Source organism: Leptosomus discolor, chromosome Z (assembly GCF_034619465.1).
Source record: "Leptosomus discolor isolate bLepDis1 chromosome Z, bLepDis1.hap2, whole genome shotgun sequence".
NCBI classification, from domain to species: domain Eukaryota; kingdom Metazoa; phylum Chordata; class Aves; order Leptosomiformes; family Leptosomidae; genus Leptosomus; species Leptosomus discolor.
This window is the reverse complement of record NC_141419.1, coordinates 89934295-89943515: the sequence shown is the minus strand read 5'-3', so window position 1 is coordinate 89943515 and position 9221 is coordinate 89934295.

Here is a 9221-nt window from a genome sequence, read left to right as displayed (position 1 = left end):
TGAGAGGTATTATTACTCAGGTAACAATCCCACCTGCAGTGCTTTTTACTATCTGAAAAAAATATAATTGCTTCAATTAGGGGTGAAAGTAAATTGCTTGTGGTCCTAGACCTTGAAACTCATCAGATTTTCTGGGCCACGTAGCAAATTATTTCTTATATGATTTTTTTCACTGTTGATTAGTTTTTGGCAGTGCTACAAAGAGAGAGAGGAAAGAAAATCTTTCCTGAGACAAATAACTAAACTTTTGTGGAATTTCAAAGCAAATATATTGAGTGACTCCTAGGAGCATCCATTCAAACATTACAAGAGGCTGCTAGGAGGGACTGTGGAATCTCCATCCTTGGTAATAGGAGCCCACAGGGAAACACCTGTAAGATCCCTCAAAGGAATTGAATGGTGTTCCTCTAGGAAGGTGACACAGCTGGCAGCCCAGCTGAAGTGCCTGTGACCAGTGCATGCAGCACGGGCACCAAACAGGAGGAGTTGGAAGCCACCGTGCTGCTAGAAAGCTAAGAGTCCCATGACTGGAGTGTGGCTGTCGATGGCTACAGGCTGTTCAGAAGGGATAGACAAGGAAGGAGGGGTGGAGACGTTGCCCTCTACATCAAGAAGTGGACAAAGTGTGAAGAGCTGCCTCTGAAGAACAGCCACGAGCGGGTTGAAAGCTTATGGGCAGGAATCAGAGACCAAGGCAACAAACGGAACCTTGTGGTTGGTGTCTACTACAGGTCACCAACGCAAGTGAGCTAATAAGTGATGTCAAGATTAGATGCAGCCCAGGCTGCAGGGATCATACACTGGTGGAGTTTGCAGTCTTGAGGGATATGGGTCAGGCAAAGCGTAAAGTCAGGACCCTGAATTTTAGGAAAACAAAATTCCAGCTCTTCAAGGAGTTAGTCACTAGGACCCCCTATGAAGCTGCCCACAAGGGTGCAGAACAGAGCTGGCAGATCTTTAAGGACACTTCCCATACAGCACAAGAGCTCTCGATCCTCAGGTGTAAGAAATCAGGAAAGCAAAGCAAGAGACCGGCATGGCTGAGTTGAGACCAGCATGGCTGAGTTAACACTGCTGGGCAAACTGAAAGGCAAGAAGGAAATGCACAGGCCATGGAAGCAGGGAGAGATGTCCTGGGAAGAGTATAGGGACACTGACCCATTGTGTAGGAGGGTGTCAGGAAGGCCAAGGCGTGGCTGGAGCTGAATTTGGCAAAGAATGCAAAGAATAGTAAGAAGAACTTCTATGGGTATGTGTCATCCAGAAAAAGAAGGTCAAAGAAAGTGTACCCTGCAATGAGCAAGACTAGCAAGCTTGTAACAACATACAAGGAGAAGGCTGAGGTACTCAACAACTTACTGCCTCAGTCTTCGCTGGCAACCTCTCCTCCCACACTCTTGAGTGGATGGGCCACAGGACAGGGACTGGAGGAGTGAAACCCCTCCCAAGGTAAGAGCAGATCAGGTTTGTGACCACGTGAGGATCTTGAACATACATAAGTCTACGGGACCTGGTGAGATGCATCTCGGAGTCCTGAGATAATTGGCTGATGTACTCACCAAGCCACTCATCATGATATTTGAAAAGTCACGGCAGTCAGGTGAGGTCCCTGGTGGCTGGAAGATGGTAAATGTTACACCCATTTTTAAGAAGGGTAGAAAGGAGGACCCTGGGAACTACCGACCTGTCAGCCTTACCTCTGTGCCTGGGAAGATCATGGAGCAGATCCTCCTAGAAGCTGTGCTAAGGCACGTGGAGGACGAGGCGATGATTTGAGACAGCCAGCATGGCTTCATCAGGGGCAAGTCCTGCCTGACCAACCTAGTGACCTTCTGTGATGGAGTGACTACGTCAGTGGACAAGGGAAGAGCTATAGATGTCATCTATCTGGACTTCTGTAAGACCTTTGACATGGTTCCCCACAACATCCTTCTCTCTAAATCTGAGAGATATGGATTTGGTGGGTGGACTCTTTGGTGGATGAGGAATCAGTTGGATGGTCACATCCAGAGAGTAGTTGTCAACGGCTCAATGTCCAGATGGAGATCAGTGACAAGTGGTGTCCCTCAGGGCTCTGTATTGGGACCAGCACTGCTTAATATCTTCATCAGTGACATAGACGGTGGGATCAAGTGCACCCTCAGCAAGTTTGCTGATGATACCAAGCTGAGTGGTGCGGCTGATATGCCTGAGGGATGGGATGCCATCTAGAGCGGCCTGGACCAGCTCAAGAACGGGGCCTGCATGGACCTCAGGAGGTTCAACAAGGCCAAGTGCAAGGTCCTGCACCTGGATTGGGGCAACCCCCGGTATCAATACAGGTTGGAGGATGAAGGGATTGAGAGCAGCCCTGCTGAGAAGGACTTGGGGGTGCTGGCGGGTAAAAAGCTGGACATGAACTGGCAACATGCACTTGCAGCCCACAAACCCAATGGCATCCTGGGCTGCGTCAAAAGCAGCATGGCCAGCAGGTCGGGGGAGGGGGTTCTCTCTCTCTACTCCACTCTGGTGAGACCCCACCTGCAGACCCACGTCCAGCTCTGGGGCCCCCAGCACAGGAAAGACATCGAGCTGTTGGAGCGGGTCCAGAGGAGGGTCACAAAAATGATCAGATCAGGGGGCTGGAGCACCTCCCCTACGAGGACAGGCTGAGAGAGTTGGGGGTGTTCAGCCTGTAGAGGAGAAGGCTCCGGGGAGACCTTAGAGCGGCCTGGCAGTGCTGAAAGGGGGCTTATAAGAAAGATGGGGATGAACATTTTAGCAGGGTCTGTTGCAGTAGGGCAAGGGGTAATGGTTTTAAACTAGAAGGTAGATTTAGACTAGATGTAAGGAGGAAATTGTTTATGATGAAGGTGGTGAAGCACTGGCACAGGCTGCCCAGAGAGGTGGTGGGTGCCCCATCCCTGGGAACATCCCAGGTCAGGCTGGACGGGGCTCTGAGCAGCCTGATCCAGTGGAAGATGTCCCTGCTCAGGGCAGGGCGTTGCACTAGATGGCCTCTGAAGGGCCCTCCCAGCCCAAACTGTCCTGTGGTTCTGTGATTAATCCCACTCTGTTTTAGTTCCAAATAAGCTAGCGCTCTCATCTAAGCTAGTCATTTAAGCACTTTCTGTAGTCAGTAGGAAAAGAGAAGCATACCCCCGGCTGGTTTGTCTGTCTACCTACCTTAAAAGGTGATTAAAACATTTCTGGAGATGCCTGTTTTCATCCACTGGCTATAGCAGGAGTTTGCTAAACAGTAGAAATCTATCGCGGAGAGTGCTAATATTCAATCAAACAAGTTCTGCGTTCTACACAGCACACACATGTTCTGAGCAGGCTCATAGCAAAAGCCAGCGCACGTTTCCTCCAGAAGGAAGCTGGATTTAGTTTTTTTAAAATTTCGGTTCAGAAAAAGCACAATATATATCCTTAATTAGATGTATATGTAATTAATACTATCAAGAATAAGCATTAATCAGACTTTTTATTTGCCACTTCTACTATAATATGCTTTTTTTTTTCCTCTTTCTGTGCAATGTGACCCCCAGAAAATGTAGTTTCTATTACTTGCAGTAATCAGAGCAAAGACCATAGGCAAAGCACTCTTGTGCCTGAACTCTGGAAATTTAACATGTAAAAAGAGGACATCTGGATCATGAACTTTAGGAGCTGGGTACGTTGTTATGCATTTTTTTTGGTCAGAAGTTAGTCTGATAGTCTGGTATATTATTTACAGTGTATTTGAGTGAATGAATATTGCATTACTATTTTGTGTTAAGAATTATCTGTAAAGAAAAAGTAGGGCTCGTAGTTCTTAATCTACATGTGGGACGTTCATTGCTTCCCAGGGAAACCATTAAAGTAGGATTCAAAGAGTACAAATCAGAAAATATAATAAAGCAGAGTTGGAGGCAGAATCTCTTATAAAAGCCTCTGAGAGTGAGTGAGTAACCCTAAACATTAACTAGATTTGAGGTGGAGGTTCCCGTTAGTGAATGAGGACTTACAAATTGATCCTGAGACTACGCAGAGTATTAAATGATAAAAAGCAAAGTAATTTTAGAAATGTGACGTGGTATTTTCAGCCTACATAATACTTTAATCCTCAGACCTACTATTCTAAACCCATCATCTGTGGTTATTCAGGAGTGCTTACAGCAGGGGTTGAAATGGCCAGTTCACTCCTTTTTTCCGATCAAATTCTGCTCTCAGCTGCACTGCTGTCCTAAGTACTTGTGAAGGTAGCATTCAGTACATCATTTGGATCTTCTTTTGACTGCAAGCCAAATGAAAAATTGCCTTTGACTCACTATACAAGCTGGTTGATTTTCCCTCTGGACAACCACTAGTCTTGTAATAAAATACTCCAATTTTTAAGTGTTTTTAAAATGTGTTTTGAATGTGTTTTTAAGAGTTCTGGACAAAGCTGAGTCATTGTTCCTAACCCAGTCCTGTATTGGAGCTGTTCCATAGGGTGGTGGGTTTTTCAGTCTGGCTGGTTCATGCTATTTAGCTGGTGCCTTTGACCTCCAGGTACCCTCCTAACTTCTTACACTTACTCTCTCAGAGTTTTATGCAGAGCAGGAGGGATCATACTGGTCTTCTAGCTTAATCCCTCCTGGGGACAAACAGGAAGGCAGGCAGTGGTACGCAGGCTGTGTGACACAATTTGATCATCACTATTAGCTACAGGGAAGCTACATCCCTTTACCAACTAAGCCGTGTGGTGATGCTCACCATCCTTTCTGAGTTGGATTAACTCTTTCCTTGAGGCAGAAAGGAGCTGCCCAAGTGTCAAGATAGGCAGAGCCCTTTCCTCTCTCAATAGCTTGACTCTATTTTTGGCTCTTTTTGCACATAATAGTTGACTCTGCAGACTGAGAAAGAGCTGTTACCCTCTGATATTAGGCCAACACTTGAGCAGTAGTCACAGTCAGTGGCTCTAGGTTGCTGTGTGAGTTCTTTTCGAATCAGGAAATGAATGATGTGTCTGTTAGCTCTACTAGGAAGGAAAAAACTGTAATAACCTGCCATAGCCAGCATTGGCCATTGCATAATCACACTAAAAGTCATCATCCAAGGGCTGGACTGAAAGACTGTTCATCTTGATACCAGCTCCTGGTGGTCAAAGCTTCCCCAGCTGGACCTGGCAGGTCTGGTCCTCGCTGTGCATGGATGATGTGAAGGATGCTGCTGGATGCTCTTTTTCCTGTGCTGGTACATCCCTCTCTGACCCATACTGAAAATCTCTGCTGCCCACTGGCATACTGTGAACTCCCTGGTGGATGGTGTACACTTCTCCGTGTGCAGTGATGCCAGGTGGACACGCAGAAGCTGCGGTGCAGTAGAGCTTTGCAGTGGCTGGGGATCATAATCAGAGTGTTGTTCTAAAGGTTTTAGTGATGGCAGTGTCATGGATGAATTCTTCATCCACTCTCACGAGGTGGTATGTCTTTTACCATCAGAGGTATTTTCAAGAGTTTAGTCCTTCTCAGTTCGTGGCTGAAGTCTTAGAAAATAAAATTCACATGTCGTTAGTTTATTTTTATTTTGAGAACTCATTCTTGCCTGAATCTCACACCGTAAAATATAGAAGAGTTTATGTCCTTCAGAGTGGCCTTAAATGGCAGTAGCAGAAAAGAAGCAATCGGATGCCATTAGCAGCCTTCTGCTGGATTAATGGTCAGCAAAATCTGGTGAAGATGCCTGGAGCTTTTCAGCATCGCTGTTGTGATTTTGCACATAATTGCCCATGAGCAGCTACACAAAACCCAGCTCAGCTACACAACATGTAGCTCAGCCACAGTGTCACGCTGTCAGGTCTGTGGCCCCACACGTCCTTCCCCTCCAGCTTTCCAGCTAAGGCAAATTGAGGCCAACCGCCTCTCCCAAGGACAGACAGTGAGACAGTAGCCCTCCCGTGGTTAAAATCCGCCATCTCTTAGAGCCATCTCTTAGGCTTATTGTCCTGGCCGCTTGTGTGTCTTTATCCTCCTGCCTATTTGAACAGACTGGTTTTGTTGGAAAGTCAGCCTGTGCTGTGCAAAAGTAGAGAGATGTGGTACGATGATGTCCAAAGATTTCAGCAGGGCTTGCTTGAGAATGCCACAAGTCTCTTGTTCAGGCCACCATTTTGCAAACACTTTCAGCTGACAAAAGCCAGCACCGCTGCCATAAGAGTCCGTTCTTCTCACCTCTTCATCTCCAGCTCGTGCCTCCTGTGTAGCATGTCCTGTCTTGTTTTTTGGGAGTGTTTGTGTGCTTGTGCAGTGACTCTGGACTGGGAAGCTGGTCCATGTGGAAACCAACCTTTTAATTCTTTTTCTTCTGGGTGTATTCCAAACTGGATTACCTCCCTGATAGTTGTGACACGTGTTCAAACACTAATGCTATACAAGAGAAGGAGCAGTGCAGCAGCAAAGGCAGGTAGCTGAGAGCAGGAGAGGTTTGCTTTTTCCATTGGTAATATCGGCTTAGGCCAGGTTGTGGTACTTGTAATACTGCAGCTTCATGTTATCTTCAGCCATTAAAAAAAGCATTCTGTCCTGGCACACCATGAAAATTTCCATAAAATAGTGCAGTCTGGAACAGCTAGTTGGAAACGTTTGAGAAAGTGGTATTTATTTCTTTTAATTAGGGCCTGTTAGACCAGATGCTGCACTTTCGTTAAGCAACTGCGCCGACGTAGGAGAGTCGAAGAAAAACCTTTCTGTACCCTAAATGATATATTTTAGTCTCTTCCAGACTCTGGAGATGCTGTGTCGCCCCAGGATAGCATGCAAGTGGTAACACAGTGTGCAGACCAGGCTGCCGACACAGAAAGTATGAGGGGAGGAGAAAAGGCCTTTGACAGCCTCCCCAAGCTGGGAGGCAGAGGTCAGAGAGGGGAAGGGAGCTGTTGTACTTCGGATGTTCGACTTGTCAGAATTTGTTTAGTGAAAAAACAGAAATGTTTCCCAAAGCTCTTTTTCTGGTCTCTGGGCACATCTGTTATATGTTCAGAAAAGGAGCTAAAATAACACAGCGGGAAAAAAGTTAACTCTTTAACATCAGACATGGAGAAGGAGTGATATCCACTTCTGGCTATCAAATTCTAACTGTGAGGGGGGGGAAACGTCATCCTCTAGCCCACCCCGAAAGAGCTGGGAACAAAGAGGCTCCCAGTAGCATGTTCAGCAGGTTATGTTATCAAAGATCCTCTGGAGAACAGGGTCTGATCAGCTCCTGGGAATGCCTTATACCCACCCCACTGTCTGTTATACTGATGTAGCTCATCTTTAACATGAGCAGGATTTTCAGGGGGAAATGCAGATCTTTAGGAGTGATGGCCTGGTTGGAACCAATGAAGATCCCAATTACTTTCCCTCTTACTTGTCACCAAGCGTTCGTAAAAGACTGGGGCCCAAGCAAAATTACTCCTGACATGTGGGGTTTGAGGTACTGACAGAGCTTTTGACGTGGTCTGGAACAGGAATGGGAGTAGGGAAAACACGGTGTCACTTGGAGCCAAGCAAAAACCTCATCTGCACTAAAAAATGTCTCCTAAAGAACACAATCCCTCTTCTATGCTTGCTGCCAGTTGTACTCGATTAATCAGGTTTCTGTGGGGGTGTTTTCCTTCACTCCATTCCTAACAGCATATTTTTCCATAAGTGATCTTAATCTTGTTGCAGATAATTCATTGCCTGCACGATCACAACTGTTGCAAAAAGTTGCAATATTTTGCCGTCAGAAACAAATAAAATGCTTTTTGGAAAGCCATGAAAACCTTTCCAAGACATCAGCTCCACGAAGTTATTTGTTCTTTTGAAAGTAGTCATTGTGCGTTTTTCCTCCCTGTGAAAAAGGGAGGTGGGAGTTAGGCTGGTTTTGATCCTGTGGAGTTGATTGAAGTTTTCCTGCTGGAGTCTATTAGACAGTTTCAAACCAGGGAGCATTTATACGCAATACACCTGTTTCCAATAGCTCCCCCACCTCCATAAAGACAGCTGCAGAAGAAAAGTCCTACTCACTCTGGGGAAAACACATTTTATAATAGTTTCCCATCCCCCAGCCAGATGCGATCAAACTGAGGCAGCTGCAGTCCAGGTCCCATGAGAAACACTACAAAAAGTGCAATTAAAATAATTAGTTAATGTCTTTTTTTATCCGGCATGGTAACAAATAGGGAAAAAACCTGGAAATAGCTATTCTACATATCAGTCCGATGTGGATGCTTCCCGGGATTGCTCTAAGCTTTCCCTAGGGTTTTAAAAGAGCTTGCGGGTGCTCGGCCAGTTGCTGGATTAAGGATCTCTATTACCGATGGTAACGGGGATAGGCTAAAGCCACTTGCGCAACAGATTTTGCTGTGAGAAGGCATGAAAAAAGTGAGTCTGAATTGGTAGTAAAGTGATTCAGATTCTGCTTCCTCCCTTGGAAATCTAGATTGCCTCCCGTTGATTTAAGCATGTACTGGCTTAGGTTCTGATTAAGCAGAATTTGCCCGATGATTCAACTTTATGGGGGATGTACAAATGAAAAATACATGGCCAAATAAGTCCCTGGCACAACTCAGTGAGATCTGGCGTTTACCCAGTCATTAGCTGCTTGTTGTTTGAGGGTTTCTCTGCTAACCTTCAAATGGTGCAGCAAGTGAAGATTTGTTTTGCAGGCATTTAGATTCCTTTTCCTGAAGTGTTCATAGCAAATAAAGCAGTGTACCAGGAACCATAGCCCCAGTAAGATGTATTTGTTATTGCCATAGCAGGTGGTATTTAGTCTGCAGCCAAATGAGATGACCAAAGGGTGAAATATAACCCAAAAACCAGGGCAGATTCTCTTAAAAATCCCTAGCTTCTCTGATCTCACTCTCAGATTTCATCCAGGGGCCAAATTATGCAAACATGAGTATTTTTTCATTTTATATTCCTGTCACAGTTCCCTGACATCCCTGCGGGGGAACCTGGAGGTCAGGCATCTTAGCGAAGGGCATGAAAATAAGGGATTGTTGAATAATAAATGCTTCAGGTCATGCAGGCTGTTCCTGACAGATGATTACAGACTAGCCTAGCTGGGGAAGTTTTGAGTGGCTCACACAGTGATTCTGGGGTGTTACTATGCAATCTGTGAAGCTGTCCATGCTCTTAGCCTTTGCACGGGACCTTGAAGGAGTTTTTTGAATCTTGGTAAGCACTTTGCTCTGTGGCAGGGACTTCGAAAAGCTACATGCTGTGTAACTGGGCATTTCCTTCTAATAG